The following is a 19224-nucleotide window of genomic DNA, read 5'->3' as shown; positions in this document are numbered from 1 at the left end:
TATTATAGAGCCTGAGAAAACTGCATCCAAAGTTCGAACCCAAGTCCATAAGCGTCCATAAAAATCATGAATTTTTTTTAAAATCACACTTTTTGGAGATTTTGCGACTGAATTCGATTTCTTTCACGATTATTACCACTATTCCAATATTTCAGCCCATTTGGTACCATAGAGCCGGAGAAAACTGCTTCCAAGGTTCGAATCTAAGTCTGAAATTAGCGTCCATAAAAATCATGATTTTTCTAAGAGTCAAACTTTATGGAGAATTTGTGATTGATTTCAATTTGTACAAATATTCTTACCAAAATTCCAATATTTCAGCCCATTTGGTACCATAGAGCCTGAGAAAACTGCTTCAAAAGTTCGAACCCAAGTCTGAAATGAGGGTCCAAAAAATTAACGATTTTTTAAAGAATCAAACTTTATGGAGAATTTGTGACTGATTTCGATTTCTAGTATGATTCTTACCTCTTTTCCAATATTTCTGCCCATTTGGTAACATAGAGCCTGAGAAAACTGCTTCCAAAGTTCGAACCCAAGTCTGAAATAAGAGTCCATAAAAATCATGATTTTTCTAAAAATCAAACTAAATGGAGATTTTGTGATTGATTGCGATTTGTACCACTATTCTCACCAGCATTCCAATATTTCAGCCCATTTGGTAACATAGAGCCAGAGAAAACTGCTTCCAAAGTTTGAACCCAAGTCTGAAATTAGCGTCAATAAAAATCATGATTTTTTTTTAAATCCAACTTGATCTAGATTTTGTGACTGAATTCGATTTGTACTACGATTCTCACTACATTTCAGAAATTTCAGCCCATTTGGTAACATAGAGCCTGAGAAAACTGCTTCCAAAGTTCGAACGTAAGTCTGAATTTAGCGTCCATAAAAAGCATGATATTTCTAATAATCAAACATCATGGAGAAAACTGCTTCAAAAGTTCAAACCCAAGTCTGAAATGAGCGTCCAAAAAAATTATGATTTTCTTAAGAATCAAACTTTATGGAGATTTTGTGACTGATTTCGATGTCTAGTATGATTCTTACCTCTTTTTCAATATTTCTGCCCATTTGGTACCATAGAGCCTGAGATAACTGCTTCAAAAGTTCGAACCCAAGTCTGAAATGAGGGTCCAAAACATTAACGATTTTTTTAAGAATCAAACTTTATGGAGATTTTGTGACTGATTTCGATTTCTTGTATGATTCTTACCACTTTTCCAAAATTTCAGCCCATTTGGTAACATAGAGCCTGAGAAAACTGCTTCCAAAGTTCGAACCTAAGTCTGAAATTAGCGTCCATAAAAAGCATGATTTTTCTTATATTCAAACTTCATGGAGAAAACTGCTTCAAAAGTAAAAACCCAAGTCTGAAATGAGCGTCCAAACAAAATCATGATTTTCTTAAGTATCAAACTTCATGGAGATTTTGTGACTGATTTCGATTTGGAGTATGATTCTTATCACTGTTACAAAATTTCAGCCCGTTTGTTCCCATAGAGCCTGAGAAAACTGCTTCCAAAGTACGAACCCAAGTCTGAAATGAGCGTATATAAAAATCATGATTTTTTTTTTTAAATCCAACTTTTTAGATTTTGTGACTGAATTTAATTTCTTACACGATTATTTCCACTATTCCAATATTTCAGCCCATTTGGTACCATAGAGCCTGAAAATACTGCTTTTAAAGTTCGAACCGAAGTCTGAAATAAGCGTCCATAAAAATTGATTTCGATTTGAACCACTTTTCTTTTCAGCATTCAAATATTTAAGCCCACTTGGTACCATAGAGCCTGAGAAAACTGCTTCCAAAGTTCGAACCTAAATCTGAAATTAGCGTCCATAAAAATCATGATTATTTAAAAATCCAACTCTATCCAGATTTTGTGACTGAATTCGATTTGTACCACGATTCTTACCACTTTTCCAAAATTTCAGCCCATTTGGTACCATAGAGCCTGAGAAAACTGCTTCAAAAGTTCGAACCCAAGTCTGAAATGAGGGTCCAAAAAAATAATGATTTTTTTAAGAATCAAACTTTATGGAGATTTTATGACTGATTTCGATTTGGAGTATGATTCTTACCACTTTTCCAATATTTCAGCCCATTAGGTCACATAGAGCCTGAGAAAACTGCTTCCAAAGTTCGAACCTAAGTCTGAAATTAGCGTCCATAAAAAGCATGATTTAACTAATAGTCAAACTTCATGGAGAAAACTGCTTCAAAAGTTCAAACCCAAGTCTGAAATGAGCGTCCAAAAAAATCATGATTTTCTAAAGAATCAAACTTTGTGGAGATTTTGTGACTGATTTCGATTTGGAGCATGATTCTTATCACTGCTCCAAATCTAATTTTAAAAATCCAACTTAATCTTGATTTTGTGACTGAATTCGATTTGTATCACGATTCTTACAACTTTTCCGAAATTTCAGCTCATTTGGTATTATAGAGCCTGAGAAAACTGCATCCAAAGTTCGAACCCAAGTCCATAAGCGTTCCAACTTTTTGGAGATTTTGTGACTGGATTCGATTTCTTTCACGATTATTACCACTTTTCCAATATTTCAGCCCATTTGGTACCATAGAGCGGGAGAAAACTGCTTCCAAAGTTCGAATCTAAGTCTTAAATTAGCGTCCATAAAAATCATGATTTTTCTAAGAGTCAAACTTTATGGAGATTTTGTGATTGATTTCAATTTGTACAACTATTCTTACCACAATTTCAATATTTCAGCCCATTTGGTACCATAGAGCCTGAGAAAACTGCTTCAAAAGTTAGAACCCAAGTCTGAAATGAGGGTCCAAAAAATTAACGATTTTTTTAAGAATCAAACTTTATGGAGATTTTGTGACTGATTTCGATTTTTACCAAAATTCTTACCACTTTTCCAAAATTTCAGCCCATTTGGTACCATAGAGCCTGAGAAAATAGCTTCCAAATTTCGAACCCAAGTCTGAAAGAAGCGTCCATAAAAATCTTGATTTTTCTAAGAGTCAAACTAAATGGAGATTTTGTGATTGATTTCGATTTTTACCACTATTCTCACCAGCATTCCAATATTTCAGCCCATTTGGTACCATAGAGCCTGAGAAAACTGTTTCAAAAGTTCGAACCCAAGTCTGAAATGAGGGTCCAAAAAATTAACTTTTTTTTTAAGAATCAAACTTCATGGAGATTTTGTGACTGATTTCGATTTCTAGTATGATTCTTACCTCTTTTCCAATATTTCAGCCCATTTGGTAACATAGAGCCTGAGAAAACTGCTTCCAAAGTTTGAACCCAAGTCTGAAATTAGCGTCAATAAAAATCATGATTTTTTTTTAAATCCAACTTGATCTAGATTTTGTGACTGAATTCGATTTGTACTACGATTCTCACTACATTTCAGAAATTTCAGCCCATTTGGTAACATAGAGCCTGAGAAAACTGCTTCCAAAGTTCGAACCTAAGTCTGAATTTAGCGTCCATAAAAAGCATGATATTTCTAATAATCAAACATCATGGAGAAAACTGCTTCAAAAGTTCAAACCCAAGTCTGAAATGAGCGTCCAAAAAAATTATGATTTTCTTAAGAATCAAACTTTATGGAGATTTTGTGACTGATTTCGATTTCTAGTATGATTCTTACCTCTTTTCCAATATTTCTGCCCATTTGGTACCATAGAGCCTGAGATAACTGCTTCAAAAGTTCGAACCCAAGTCTGAAATGAGGGTCCAAAAAATTAAAGATTTTTTTAAGAATCAAACTTTATGGAGATTTTGTGACTGATTTCGATTTGTACCACTATTCTCACCAGCATTCCAATATTTCAGCCCATTTGGTACCATAGAGCCTGAGAAAACTGTTTCAAAAGTTCGAACCCAAGTCTGAAATGAGGGTCCAAAAAATTAACTTTTTTTTTAAGAATCAAACTTCATGGAGATTTTGTGACTGATTTCGATTTCTAGTATGATTCTTACCTCTTTTCCAATATTTCAGCCCATTTGGTAACATAGAGCCTGAGAAAACTGCTTCCAAAATTTGAACCCAAGTCTGAAATTAGCGTCAATAAAAATCATGATTTTTTTTTAAATCCAACTTGATCTAGATTTTGTGACTGAATTCGATTTGTACTACGATTCTCACTACATTTCAGAAATTTCAGCCCATTTGGTAACATAGAGCCTGAGAAAACTGCTTCCAAAGTTCGAACCTAAGTCTGAATTTAGCGTCCATAAAAAGCATGATATTTCTAATAATCAAACATCATGGAGAAAACTGCTTCAAAAGTTCAAACCCAAGTCTGAAATGAGCGTCCAAAAAAATTATGATTTTCTTAAGAATCAAACTTTATGGAGATTTTGTGACTGATTTCGATTTCTAGTATGATTCTTACCTCTTTTCCAATATTTCTGCCCATTTGGTACCATAGAGCCTGAGATAACTGCTTCAAAAGTTCGAACCCAAGTCTGAAATGAGGGTCCAAAAAATTAAAGATTTTTTTAAGAATCAAACTTTAGGGAGATTTTGTGACTGATTTCGATTTCTTGTATGATTCTTACCACTTTTCCAAAATTTCAGCCCATTTGAAAACATAGAGCCTGAGAAAACTGCTTCCAAAGTTCGAACCTAAGTCTGAAATTAGCGTCCATAAAAAGCATGATTTTTCTTATATTCAAACTTCATGGAGAAAACTGCTTCAAAAGTAAAAACCCAAGTCTGAACTGAGCGTCCAAACAAAATCATGATTTTCTTAAGTATCAAACTTCATGGAGATTTTGTGACTGATTTCGATTTGGAGTATGATTCTTATCACTGTTACAAAATTTCAGCCCGTTTGTTCCCATAGAGCCTGAGAAAACTGCTTCAAAAGTTCGAACCCAAGTCTGAAATAAGAGTCCATAAAAATCAAGATTTTTTTAAGAATCAAACTTCATGGAGATTTTGTGATTGATTGCGATTTGTACCACGATTCTCACAACAATTCCAATATTTCAGCCCATTTGGTACCATAGAGCCTGAGAAAACTGCTTCAAAAGTTAGAACCCAAGTCTGAAATGAGGGTCCAAAAAATTAACGATTTTTTTAAGAATCAAACTTTATGGAGATTTTGTGACTGATTTCGATTTGTACCACGATTCTTACCACTTTTCCAAAATTTCAGCCCATTTGGTACCATAGAGCCTGAGAAAATAGCTTCCAAATTTCGAACCCAAGTCTGAAAGAAGCGTCCATAAAAATCTTGATTTTTCTAAGAGTCAAACTAAATGGAGATTTTGTGATTGATTTCGATTTGAACCACTATTCTCACCAGCATTCAAATATTTCAGCCCATTTGGTACCATAGAGCCTGAGAAAACTGTTTCAAAAGTTCGAACCCAAGTCTGAAATGAGGGTCCAAAAAATTAACTTTTTTTTTAAGAATCAAACTTCATGGAGATTTTGTGACTGATTTCGATTTCTAGTATGATTCTTACCTCTTTTCCAATATTTCAGCCCATTTGGTAACATAGAGCCTGAGAAAACTGCTTCCAAAGTTTGAACCCAAGTCTGAAATTAGCGTCAATACAAATCATGATTTTTTTTTAAATCCAACTTGATCTAGATTTTGTGACTGAATTCGATTTGTACTACGATTCTCACTACTTTTCAGAAATTTCAGCCCATTTGGTAACATAGAGCCTGAGAAAACTGTTTCAAAAGTTCGAACCCAAGTCTGAAATGAGGGTCCAAAAAATTAACTTTTTTTTTAAGAATCAAACTTCATGGAGATTTTGTGACTGATTTCGATTTCTAGTATGATTCTTACCTCTTTTCCAATATTTCAGCCCATTTGGTAACATAGAGCCTGAGAAAACTGCTTCCAAAGTTTGAACCCAAGTCTGAAATTAGCGTCAATAAAAATCATGATTTTTTTTTAAATCCAACTTGATCTAGATTTTGTGACTGAATTCGATTTGTACTACGATTCTCACTACATTTCGGAAATTTCAGCCCATTTGGTAACATAGAGCCTGAGAAAACTGCTTCCAAAGTTCGAACCTAAGTCTGAATTTAGCGTCCATAAAAAGCATGATATTTCTAATAATCAAACGTCATGGAGAAAACTGCTTCAAAAGTTCAAACCCAAGTCTGAAATGAGCGTCCAAAAAAATTATGATTTTCTGAAGAATCAAACTTTATGGAGATTTTGTGACTGATTTCGATTTCTAGTATGATTCTTACCTCTTTTCCAATATTTCTGCCCATTTGGTACCATAGAGCCTGAGATAACTGCTTCAAAAGTTCGAACCCAAGTCTGAAATGAGGGTCCAAAAAATTAACGATTTTTTTAAGAATCAAACTTTATGGAGATTTTGTGACTGATTTCGATTTTTACCAAAATTCTTACCACTTTTCCAAAATTTCAGCCCATTTGGTACCATAGAGCCTGAGAAAATAGCTTCCAAATTTCGAACCCAAGTCTGAAAGAAGCGTCCATAAAAATCTTGATTTTTCTAAGAGTCAAACTTAATGGAGATTTTGTGATTGATTTCGATTTGTACCACTATTCTCACCAGCATTCCAATATTTCAGCCCATTTGGTACCATAGAGCCTGAGAAAACTGTTTCAAAAGTTCGAACCCAAGTCTGAAATGAGGGTCCAAAAAATTAACTTTTTTTTTAAGAATCAAACTTCATGGAGATTTTGTGACTGATTTCGATTTCTAGTATGATTCTTACCTCTTTTCCAATATTTCAGCCCATTTGGTAACATAGAGCCTGAGAAAACTGCTTCCAAAGTTTGAACCCAAGTCTGAAATTAGCGTCAGTAAAAATCATGATTTTTTTTTAAATCCAACTTGATCTAGATTTTGTGACTGAATTCGATTTGTACTACGATTCTCACTACATTTCAGAAATTTCAGCCCATTTGGTAACATAGAGCCTGAGAAAACTGCTTCCAAAGTTCGAACCTAAGTCTGAATTTAGCGTCCATAAAAAGCATGATATTTCTAATAATCAAACTTCATGGAGAAAACTGCTTCAAAAGTTCAAACCCAAGTCTGAAATGAGCGTCCAAAAAAATTATGATTTTCTTAAGAATCAAACTTTATGGAGATTTTGTGACTGATTTCGATTTCAAGTATGATTCTTACCTCTTTTCCAATATTTCTGCCCATTTGGTACCATAGAGCCTGAGATAACTGCTTCAAAAGTTCGAACCCAAGTCTGAAATGAGGGTCCAAAAAATTAAAGATTTTTTTAAGAATCAAACTTTATGGAGATTTTGTGACTGATTTCGATTTGTACCACTATTCTCACCAGCATTCCAATATTTCAGCCCATTTGGTACCATAGAGCCTGAGAAAACTGTTTCAAAAGTTCGAACCCAAGTCTGAAATGAGGGTCCAAAAAATTAACTTTTTTTTTAAGAATCAAACTTCATGGAGATTTTGTGACTGATTTCGATTTCTAGTATGATTCTTACCTCTTTTCCAATATTTCAGCCCATTTGGTAACATAGAGCCTGAGAAAACTGCTTCCAAAGTTTGAACCCAAGTCTGAAATTAGCGTCAATAAAAATCATGATTTTTTTTAAAATCCAACTTGATCTAGATTTTGTGACTGAATTCGATTTGTACTACGATTCTCACTACATTTCAGAAATTTCAGCCCATTTGGTAACATAGAGCCTGAGAAAACTGCTTCCAAAGTTCGAACCTAAGTCTGAATTTAGCGTCCATAAAAAGCATGATATTTCTAATAATCAAACATCATGGAGAAAACTGCTTCAAAAGTTCAAACCCAAGTCTGAAATGAGCGTCCAAAAAAATTATGATTTTCTTAAGAATCAAACTTTATGGAGATTTTGTGACTGATTTCGATTTCTAGTATGATTCTTACCTCTTTTCCAATATTTCTGCCCATTTGGTACCATAGAGCCTGAGATAACTGCTTCAAAAGTTCGAACCCAAGTCTGAAATGAGGGTCCAAAAAATTAAAGATTTTTTTAAGAATCAAACTTTAGGGAGATTTTGTGACTGATTTCGATTTCTTGTATGATTCTTACCACTTTTCCAAAATTTCAGCCCATTTGAAAACATAGAGCCTGAGAAAACTGCTTCCAAAGTTCGAAACTAAGTCTGAAATTAGCGTCCATAAAAAGCATGGTTTTTCTTATATTCAAACTTCATGGAGAAAACTGCTTCAAAAGTAAAAACCCAAGTCTGAAATGAGCGTCCAAACAAAATCATGATTTTCTTAAGTTTAAAACTTCATGGAGATTTTGTGACTGATTTCGATTTGGAGTATGATTCTTATCACTGTTACAAAATTTCAGCCCGTTTGTTCCCATAGAGCCTGAGAAAACTGCTTCAAAAGTTCGAACCCAAGTCTGAAATAAGAGTCCATAAAAATCAAGATTTTTTTAAGAATCAAACTCCATGGAGATTTTGTGATTGATTGCGATTTGTACCACGATTCTCACAACAATTCCAATATTTCAGCCCATTTGGTACCATAGAGCCTGAGAAAACTGCTTCAAAAGTTAGAACCCAAGTCTGAAATGAGGGTCCAAAAAATTAACGATTTTTTTAAGAATCAAACTTTATGGAGATTTTGTGACTGATTTCGATTTGTACCACGATTCTTACCACTTTTCCAAAATTTCAGCCCATTTGGTACCATAGAGCCTGAGAAAATAGCTTCCAAATTTCGAACCCAAGTCTGAAAGAAGCGTCCATAAAAATCTTGATTTTTCTAAGAGTCAAACTAAATGGAGATTTTGTGATTGATTTCGATTTGTACCACTATTCTCACCAGCATTCCAATATTTCAGCCCATTTGGTACCATAGAGCCTGAGAAAACTGTTTCAAAAGTTCGAACCCAAGTCTGAAATGAGGGTCCAAAAAATTAACTTTTTTTTTAAGAATCAAACTTCATGGAGATTTTGTGACTGATTTCGATTTCTAGTATGATTCTTACCTCTTTTCCAATATTTCAGCCCATTTGGTAACATAGAGCCTGAGAAAACTGCTTCCAAAGTTTGAACCCAAGTCTGAAATTAGCGTCAATACAAATCATGATTTTTTTTTAAATCCAACTTGATCTAGATTTTGTGACTGAATTCGATTTGTACTACGATTCTCACTACTTTTCAGAAATTTCAGCCCATTTGGTAACATAGAGCCTGAGAAAACTGCTTCCAAAGTTCGAACCTAAGTCTGAATTTAGCGTCCATAAAAAGCATGATATTTCTAATAATCAAACATCATGGAGAAAACTGCTTCAAAAGTTCAAACCCAAGTCTGAAATGAGCTTCCAAAAAAATCATGATTTTCTTAAGAATCAAACTTTATGGAGATTTTGTGACTGATTTCGATTTCTAGTATGATTCTTACCTCTTTTCCAATATTTCTGCCCATTTGGTACCATAGAGCCTGAGATAACTGCTTCAAAAGTTTGAACCCAAGTCTGAAATTAGCGTCAATAAAAATCATGATTTTTTTTTAAATCTAACTTGATCTAGATTTTGTGACTGAATTCGATTTGTACTACGATTCTCACTACTTTTCAGAAATTTCAGCCCATTTGGTAACATAGAGCCTGAGAAAACTGCTTCCAAAGTACGAACCCAAGTCTGAAATGAGCGTCTATAAAAATCATGATTTTTTTTTTTAAATCCAACTTTTTCAGATTTTGTGACTGAATTCAATTTCTTACACGATTATTACCACTATTCCAATATTTCAGCCCATTTGGTACCATAGAGCCTGAAAATACTGCTTTTAAAGTTCGAACCGAAGTCTGAAATAAGCGTCCATAAAAATTGATTTCGATTTGAACCACTTTTCTTTTCAGCATTCAAATATTTAAGCCCACTTGGTACCATAGAGCCTGAGAAAACTGCTTCCAAAGTTCGAACCTAAATCTGAAATTAGCGTCCATAAAAATCATGATTATTTAAAAATCCAACTCTATCCGGATTTTGTGACTGAATTCGATTTGTACCAAGATTCTTACCACTTTTCCAAAATTTCAGCCAATTTGGTAACATAGAGCCTGAGAAAACTGCTTCCAAAGTACGAACCCAAGTCTGAAATGAGCGTCCATAAAAATCATGATTTTTTTATTAAATCCAACTTTTTGCAGATTTTATGACTGAATTCGATTTCTTACACGATTATTACCACTATTCCAATATTTCAGCCCATTTGGTACCATAGAGCCTGAAAAAACTGCTTCCAAAGTTCGAACCCAAGTCTGAAATAAGCGTCCATAAAAATCATGATTTTTTTAAAAATCCAACTTTATCTAGTTTTTGTGACTGAATTCGATTTGTACCACGATTCTTACAAAAAATCCAAAATTTCAGCCCATTTGGTAACATAGACCCTGAGAAAACTGCTTCCACAGTTCGAACCCAAGTCTGAAATTAGCGTCCATAAAAATCATGATTTTTCTAAGAGTCAAACTAAATGGAGATTTTGTGATTGATTTCGATTTGTACCACTATTCTCACCAGCATTCCAATATTTCAGCCCGATTGGTACCATAGAGTCTGAAATGAGGATCCAAAAAATAATGATTTTTTTAAGAATAAAAATTCATTGAGATTTTGAGACTGATTTCGGTTTGGAGTATGATTCTTATCACTGTTACAAAATTTCAGCCCGTTTGTTCCCATAGAGCCTGAGAAAACTGCTTCAAAAGTTCGAACCCAAGTCTGAAATAAGAGTCCATAAAAATCAAGATTTTTCTAAAAGTCAAACTTAATGGAGATTTTGTGATTGATTGCGATTTGTACCACTATTCTCACCAGCATTCCAATATTTCAGCCCAATTGGTACCATAGAGCCTGAGAAAACTGCTTCAAAAGTTCGAACCCAAGTCTGAAATGAGGGTCCAAAAAAATAATGATTTTTTTAAGAATAAAAATTCATTGAGATTTTGAGACTGATTTCGATTTGGAGTATGATTCTTATCACTGTTAAAAAATTTCAGCCCGTTTGTTCCCATAGAGCCTGAGAAAACTGCTTCAAAAGTTCGAACCCAAGTCTGAAATAAGAGTCCATAAAAATCAAGATTTTTTTAAGAATCAAACTTCATGGAGATTTTGTGATTGATTGCGATTTGTACCACGATTCTCACAACAATTCCAATATTTCAGCCCATTTGGTACCATAGAGCCTGAGAAAACTGCTTCAAAAGTAAGAACCCAAGTCTGAAATGAGGGTCCAAAAAATTAAAGATTTTTTTAAGAATCAAACTTTATGGAGATTTTGTGACTGATTTCGATTTGTACCACGATTCTTACCACTTTTCCAAAATTTCAGCCCATTTGGTACCATAGAGCCTGAGAAAATAGCTTCCAAATTTCGAACCCAAGTCTGAAAGAAGCGTCCATAAGAATCTTGATTTTTCTAAGAGTCAAACTAAATGGAGATTTTGTGATTGATTTCGATTTGTACCACTATTCTCACCAGCATTCCAATATTTCAGCCCATTTGGTACCATAGAGCCTGAGAAAACTGTTTCAAAAGTTCGAACCCAAGTCTGAAATGAGGGTCCAAAAAATTAACTTTTTTTTTAAGAATCAAACTTCATGGAGATTTTGTGACTGATTTCGTTTTTTAGTATGATTCTTACCTCTTTTCCAATATTTCAGCCCATTTGGTAACATAGAGCCTGAGAAAACTGCTTCCAAAGTTTGAACCCAAGTCTGAAATTAGCGTCAATACAAATCATGATTTTTTTTTAAATCCAACTTGATCTAGATTTTGTGACTGAATTCGATTTGTACTACGATTCTCACTACTTTTCAGAAATTTCAGCCCATTTGGTAACATAGAGCCTGAGAAAACTGCTTCCAAAGTTCGAACCTAAGTCTGAATTTAGCGTCCATAAAAAGCATGATATTTCTAATAATCAAACATCATGGAGAAAACTGCTTCAAAAGTTCAAACCCAAGTCTGAAATGAGCTTCCAAAAAAATCATGATTTTCTTAAGAATCAAACTTTATGGAGATTTTGTGACTGATTTCGATTTCTAGTATGATTCTTACCTCTTTTCCAATATTTCTGCCCATTTGGTACCATAGAGCCTGAGATAACTGCTTCAAAAGTTTGAACCCAAGTCTGAAATTAGCGTCAATAAAAATCATGATTTTTTTTTAAATCTAACTTGATCTAGATTTTGTGACTGAATTCGATTTGTACTACGATTCTCACTAATTTTCAGAAATTTCAGCCCATTTGGTAACATAGAGCCTGAGAAAACTGCTTCCAAAGTACGAACCAAAGTCTGAAATAAGCGTCCATAAAAATCATGATTTTTTTAAAAATCCATTTTTATCTAGTTTTTGTGACTGAATTCGATTTGTATGGAGATTCTTACCACTTTTCCAAAATTTCAGCCAATTTGGTCACATAGAGCCTGAGAAAACTGCTTCCAAAGTTCGAACCCAAGTCTGAAATAAGAGTCCATAAAAATCATGATTTTTCTAAAAGTCAAACTTTATGGAGATTTTGGGATTGATTTCGATTTGTACTACGATTCTTACCTTTTTCCAAAATTTCAGCCAATTTGGTAACATAGAGCCTGAGAAAACTGCTTCCAAAGTTCAAACCTAAGTCTGAAATAAGCGTCCATAAAAATCATGATTTTTTTTTTAAAATCCAACTTTTTGGAGATTTTGTGACTGAATTCGATTTGTACCATGATTCTTACAAAAAATCCAATATTTCAGCCCATTTGGTAACATAGAGTCTGAGAAAACTGCTTCCACAGTTCGAACCGAAGTCCGAAATAAGCGTCCATAAAAATCATGATTTTTCTAAAAGTCAAACTTTATGGAGATTTTGTGATTGATTTCAATTTGTACCACCATTCTTACAACAATTCCAATATTTCAGCCTATTTGGTACCATAGAGCCTGAGAAAACTGCTTCAAAAGTTCGAACCCAAGTCTGAAATAAGCGTCCAAAAAAATAATTTTTTTTTAAGAATCAAACTTCATTGATATTTTGTGACTGATTTCGATTTGGAGCATAATTCTTACCACTTTTCCAACATTTCAGCCAATTTGGTAACATAGAGCCTGAGAAAACTGCTTCCAAAGTACGAACCCAAGTCTGAAATGAGCGTCTATAAAAATCATGATTTTTTTTTTTAAATCCAACTTTTTCAGATTTTGTGACTGAATTCAATTTCTTACACGATTATTACCACTATTCCAATATTTCAGCCCATTTGGTACCATAGAGCCTGAAAATACTGCTTTTAAAGTTCGAACCGAAGTCTGAAATAAGCGTTCATAAAAATTGATTTCGATTTCTTACACGATTATTACCACTATTCCAATATTTCAGCCCATTTGGTACCATAGAGCCTGAAAAAACTGCTTCCAAAGTTCGAACCCAAGTCTGAAATAAGCGTCCATAAAAATCATGATTTTTTTTTTAATACAACTTTTTGGAGATTTTGTGACTGAATTCGATTTCTTACACGATTATTACCACTTTTCCAATATTTCAGCCCATTTGGTACCATAGAGCCTGAAAAAACTGCTTCCAAAGTTCGAACTCAAGTCTGAAATAAGCGTCCATAAAAATCATGATTTTTTTTTAAATACAACTTTTTGGAGATTTTGTGACTGGATTCGATTTGTACCACGATTCTTACCACTTTTCCAAAATTTCAGCCAATTTGGTAACATAGAGCCTGAGAAAACTGCTTCCAAAGTTCGAACCCAAGTCTGAAATAAGCGTCCATAAAAATCATGAATTTTCTAAGAGTCGAACTAAATGGAGATTTTGCTATTGATTTCGATTTGTACTACTATTCTCACCAGCATTCCAATATTTCAACCCAATTGGTACCATAGAGCCTGAGAAAACTGCTTCACAAGTTCGAACCCGAATAACATTTGGCTGTCATCAGTTGTTTTGTTTTGCTCTATCTAAAATTAATTTTTTTCCATTTTATTTTGTTTTCTGGCCAAAAAACGTGTAGTGTGTTGCGCCTTGAGGTTTCTTCTCCCTTTTGATCTTCCAGGAGTCACTTTTCTCTGCTGATTTCCAGATATTTATTAACTTTTTTACTTCTGTCATTTTTCATACTATTATTGTAGTTGTTTACTGTTGTGAATAATGGAGGAAGATTTCCCTCCTGGACCCCCTACAAAGCCCCCAGATCCCTCTCCGGACCCCCCAGACGGGGAAAATGTAGAAATTTCTGACAGTGATTCTGTCATTTTGACTTCTACCAAAAAAAGGAAATTTACTCCTTCTTCCCCAATAAAACTTGACTCGCCTTCGACTTCACAGTCCCCACCAGCACTTTCTCAACTTCCTCCAACAAACTTTTATTCTCTTCATTCCCGTGGCCCATTCATAGTATACGCCCAAAAAACTGAGCAAGGAAAAACCATCCACCCTCTTGAATTTGGCAAATTCCTATCAATTAGCAAGAATCTTTCAATCAAGCCTGGAGGTGTTAAAGCCGAGGGTCGCTTCCGAATCTCCGTCGAATTCCTCTCAGGGTCAGCTGCAAACAGTTTCATTAAAAATATCTTCATTTTATCTAATTCAAAGTTTAAGGCATATATCCCTACATTCAATGTCACTCGCATGGGCCTGGTCAGAGGTATCTCGACCGATCTGTCAATCGAAGAAATTCTGTCTTCACTTTCAACCCCCCAACACATTGGCAATCCCATAAAAGCCAGGAGGCTAAATTACAAGGACTCCTCTGAGGGTATAATTTTCTGGAAGCCCTCCCAATCTGTCGTTATCACCTTTGAAGGTCAATCTCTTCCCTCCCATATATATTTATTCTTCAACTCATTACCAGTTGAAATGTATACTTATCTCACCACTCAGTGTTTCAATTGCTGCCGTTTTGGTCATACCAAAGCTGCATGCAGATCTCAACCCAGATGTTTTAAATGTAGAGAAAACCACGCAGCTGACCAATGTCCTTCTTCCTCCTCACCTAAATGTTTTAACTGCTCAGGCTCACATACAGCTATCAACACATCTTGCCCAGAACAATCTCGCCAAAAAAATATTAAAATTTCTATGGCCTCTCAGAACTTGTCTTTTCTGCAGGCTTCTAAACTATTCCCGCCTGTCAAAAAATAATTTTCTGAGGCTTTATCCAGCAACTCCTCATCCAACCCTCTTCCCTCCACTACAACAACTTCTTCTCGTTCAACTAAATTCACATACAAAAACGCTATCTCTAAACCGGCTCCTGGATACGATCAGCAACAACACAACTCACTGCTCTTAAATCCCAATGGTTCACCTCTTTCAAATGCCACAAATGGGTATGCAAATAATTATAATCCGGCCTCAATGAACTCTCTTAAACTTTCTGAAAAACTCTCCCAAGACAATTCTTCATTTATCCAAACTCTTATTATGCTTCTAATTGACCTTTTTTCTTCTCAAACTAATCTACCGTCCAACGCTGCTACTATTATTTCCACATTAAAATCATTTATTCAAAATGACTCTTCAGGATGTCAGAATACTTCAGTCCACTGAAGTATTCTGACATCAAGTCAATTCCAATAGCCGAAGTGCTATTTCTAACAAATCTGATCTCCTTAACCTATTGAATTCCAACATTATTTCTTTGGCTGCTATCTTGGAGACTTGGTTTACTCCATCCACCCACTTTAATGTGGGAGGGTATTCCTGTCTCCGCGACGACCGCCCGGAAGGTTCGGGCGGCGGTGCTGCCCTTTTTATTAAAAAATCCATATCATTTTCCCCAATAAATAATATCAAACCCCCCAATGCTGACTTCCAAATGGTTGCAGCTAAAATAAAGGACACATCCTTTATTTCAGTCTATCTTCCCCCAACAGCTCACTTCAATAAACAAACTTGGTTGCAAATTGTAAGTCAACTAAGCCCTCCTTTCTTTATATTAGGCGATTTTAATGCCCATTCCCCCGTCTGGGGTTCTGCTTTCTCCGACCGAGATGGTCGAAGTGTGATGGATTTCCTAGATCAATCCAACCTTTTCCTTTTGAATGACGGATCTCCTACTAGGATCTCACGCCCCAGCACAAACCCCAGTGCAGTGGATCTATCGATACGTTCTACTAGTTTGGCTTCTCTCTCCTCGTGGGTGGTGTCTCCCGACCCTTGCTCCAGTGATCATTTCCCGATCACCATTACTTATCAAACTTCTTTTCAATCAGACAAGTCTCATATTTCGACAAAAATGAAAACGAAACACACCAAATGGGATGAATTTAACTCTCATATGGACAAGTTCCTATTAAATTCACCCGCCACCGATATATTTTCCGTCAAAGATGATTATAATAACTTCAAATCAATGCTCATAACTGCAACAAATAAATCAAATCCTCCCCCTAAAACTAAATCTCTCAAAAAACTCACTCCAACTCCCTGGTGGGATGAGGAATGTTCCAAAGTAGTAAGAATTCGGAAAGCTAAATCTCTTTCCTATCGTTACAATATGACTATGGAGAACTATCTTATATAAAAAACGCTGAATCCAATGCCAAAAGGGTATTGAGATCAAAAAAAAGATCCGGGTGGTACAACTTCTGCAGTTCAGTATCTCCAAACACCACAATTTCGGAAGTTTGGTCTATGATCCGAAGATTTAGATCTTCCTTCAGTTCACCATCTCCTCAAGCGTCTCATTCTAAATGGATCGATGAATTTTTGGACAAAATTGCCCCCCCTTCTGTACCTTACTTAGATGAAATAACGCCCATCTATAATACTCCTATGTCTAATCATTGGCTAGACTCTTCGTTCACCTTAATTGAGCTAAAAAATTGTTTATCAACAGTCAAGGACTCATCTCCAGGCAGAGATGGTATACCTTACAGCATAATCAAAAATAGTAATGATAATGTTCTAAACCACTTCTTAAGCATCTTAAATAAAATCTTCCAGACTGGTATAATGCCTGATGACTGGAGTTGTCAAATAATCATCCCTATTTTAAAAACAAACAAATCACCAAATTCTGGATCCAACTACAGGCCAATCGCTCTTTCATCCACCCTCAGTAAACTTTATGAAAAATTAATTAAAAACCGATTAGAATTTTTTGTCGAGAGTAAACAGCTTCTCTCTCCATCTCAATTTGGATTTAGGAAAAAAAAATCCACTCAAGATAACCTTGCCATCATCAGTACTGATATTAATTTATCAATTTCTAAACAGGAAGATTGTCTTGCCGTCTTTATAGATATAGAAGGCGCCTTTGACAATGTTTCCATCCCAATCTTGAAAAAAAAACTTATAGGCCTTGGCCTTCCCCCCATGTTTGTCCAATCTATTATTAATCTATTTCTAGATAGAAACATTTTCATTGAACTTCCAGATATTTTTCCTCAAAGTAGGTCTATTTGGAAGGGTTTACCACAAGGCGATGTATTGTCCCCCTTACTGTATAATATATACACATATGATATGCATGTCGCTATTCCCCCACGAGTAAAAGTTATTGAGTTCGCAGATGACATAGCTTTCTTCTTATCATCCAGAATCATCCCTCTCGCCGTCAAATATCTTAACGAAGCCATGAATGCCCTTTGCACATGGCTCACCTTAAATGGTCTTGAACTTTCAATCCAAAAGACTCAGTGTGTCACCTTCTCAAACCGCCATAAAAACCCCCCCGTTCAAATTTTATTTAAAAATTCTCCAATCCCCAACGCTTCTGAAGTAAAATTTTTGGGAGTAACATTTGATAGGAAACTTAAATGGTCTTCCCATATTAATAATTAAGTTACTAAATGCGAAAAAAATTCAAATATCATCAGATCATTATCTGGCGTTTGGTGGGGTGCTCACCCTACTTGCATTAAGTTGCTTTACAAAACACTTGTTCGAAGCCATCTTGACTATGCCTGCCCACGTTTTAGTACTGCCTCAAAAAATGTACTTGATAAATTAGACAAAATTCAATCTAAATCTTTGCGAATTATAACTGGAGCGATGCAATCGTCACCCATCAATTCCCTTCAAGTAGAATGTTCTGATCCTCCTTTTTATTTAAGGCGTCAACTATTTGCTGACAAATTTGTTCTTAAATGTTTAAATTCTAAATGTCATCAGGTTATCCCCAGCGTCTCGTTGTTCATTGACTCAACCCATTCATCTACAAACAGAGCTTCAATTCAACCTCTTCCTGACATCTGTAAAAATTTTAAGTCTCTCTCAGAGCTTCACATCATCCAAAATGATCAACTACCCTTATACAAATTAAAATATAGTCACGTCACCCTATCCCCAACAATAATAGAAGGGATCGGAATCCTTAAAAGTCATTCCAATCTCCCGGCCCGAACTGTCAATAATATGTTAAATGACATTATTTCATCTAAATGGCCCAACTTTTCTCTTTTATTTACTGATGGACCCAAATCTCCCGACTCTCCTAACTGTGGTATAGGTATTAACGTTTACCACAATAATTCTAATGACAGAATATTTCATTCAATTTCAAATCAATTTTCAATATTTTCAGCCGAGTGCATTGCTATAATAGAATCTCTCAAATATATAATCAAAAATAATTTTGAACATTCCCTCGTTCTCTCTGACTCTCTCAGTTCCCTCCAAAAACTTAAATCCAGTCCTCTTCTTCATCCTGATGATCACTTTGTATGCCTTATTCGAGAGATGAAAGCCTCCATTCAAAGCTATGGTAAAACTGTAACTCTGATTTGGATTCCTGAACATGTTGGTATCATGGGTAATGATATTGCGGATGCCTTGGCAAAACAAGGAGCGTCCAACCCTGTTGTTACCCTCGTAAACCACATTCCCCTATCTGACATTTTTTCCATCATCAAAGATAGATCCCGCAATGTTTGGTCGGAGTATTGGCACATTGCTAGTCAATCCAAGGGAGCCTGCTATGCCTCAATACAAAGGACTATTCCATCAAAACCGTGGTTTCAGCAATTCCCTCATTTTTCCAAAAAAGAAATTTCTTCACTCATTCGAATGAGGATCGGACATTGTTCCGTTCCTTCCCATCGTTTTAAAATTCACGTTGTTGACTCCCCAGATTGTACATTCTATGATCTAGAAGTGGGAACTTTAGATCACATATTTTTTGGTTGTCCCTCTCTAAACAAATATCCTCTATTCTATCAAGCCTTATCTAAAATTGCCTCCCCTCCATTCAACATCTCATCTCTTCTAAGTCTGAACTCGACTCCAATTTTCATTATAATTTTGAAATT

The sequence above is a fragment of the Hesperophylax consimilis genome, chromosome 11 (assembly GCF_061612785.1).
Source record: "Hesperophylax consimilis isolate HC1 chromosome 11, BYU_Hcon_1.0, whole genome shotgun sequence".
NCBI lineage: Eukaryota > Metazoa > Arthropoda > Insecta > Trichoptera > Limnephilidae > Hesperophylax > Hesperophylax consimilis.
The sequence above is the reverse complement of the archived record's forward strand: the minus strand, read 5'-3'. Positions refer to the sequence as shown.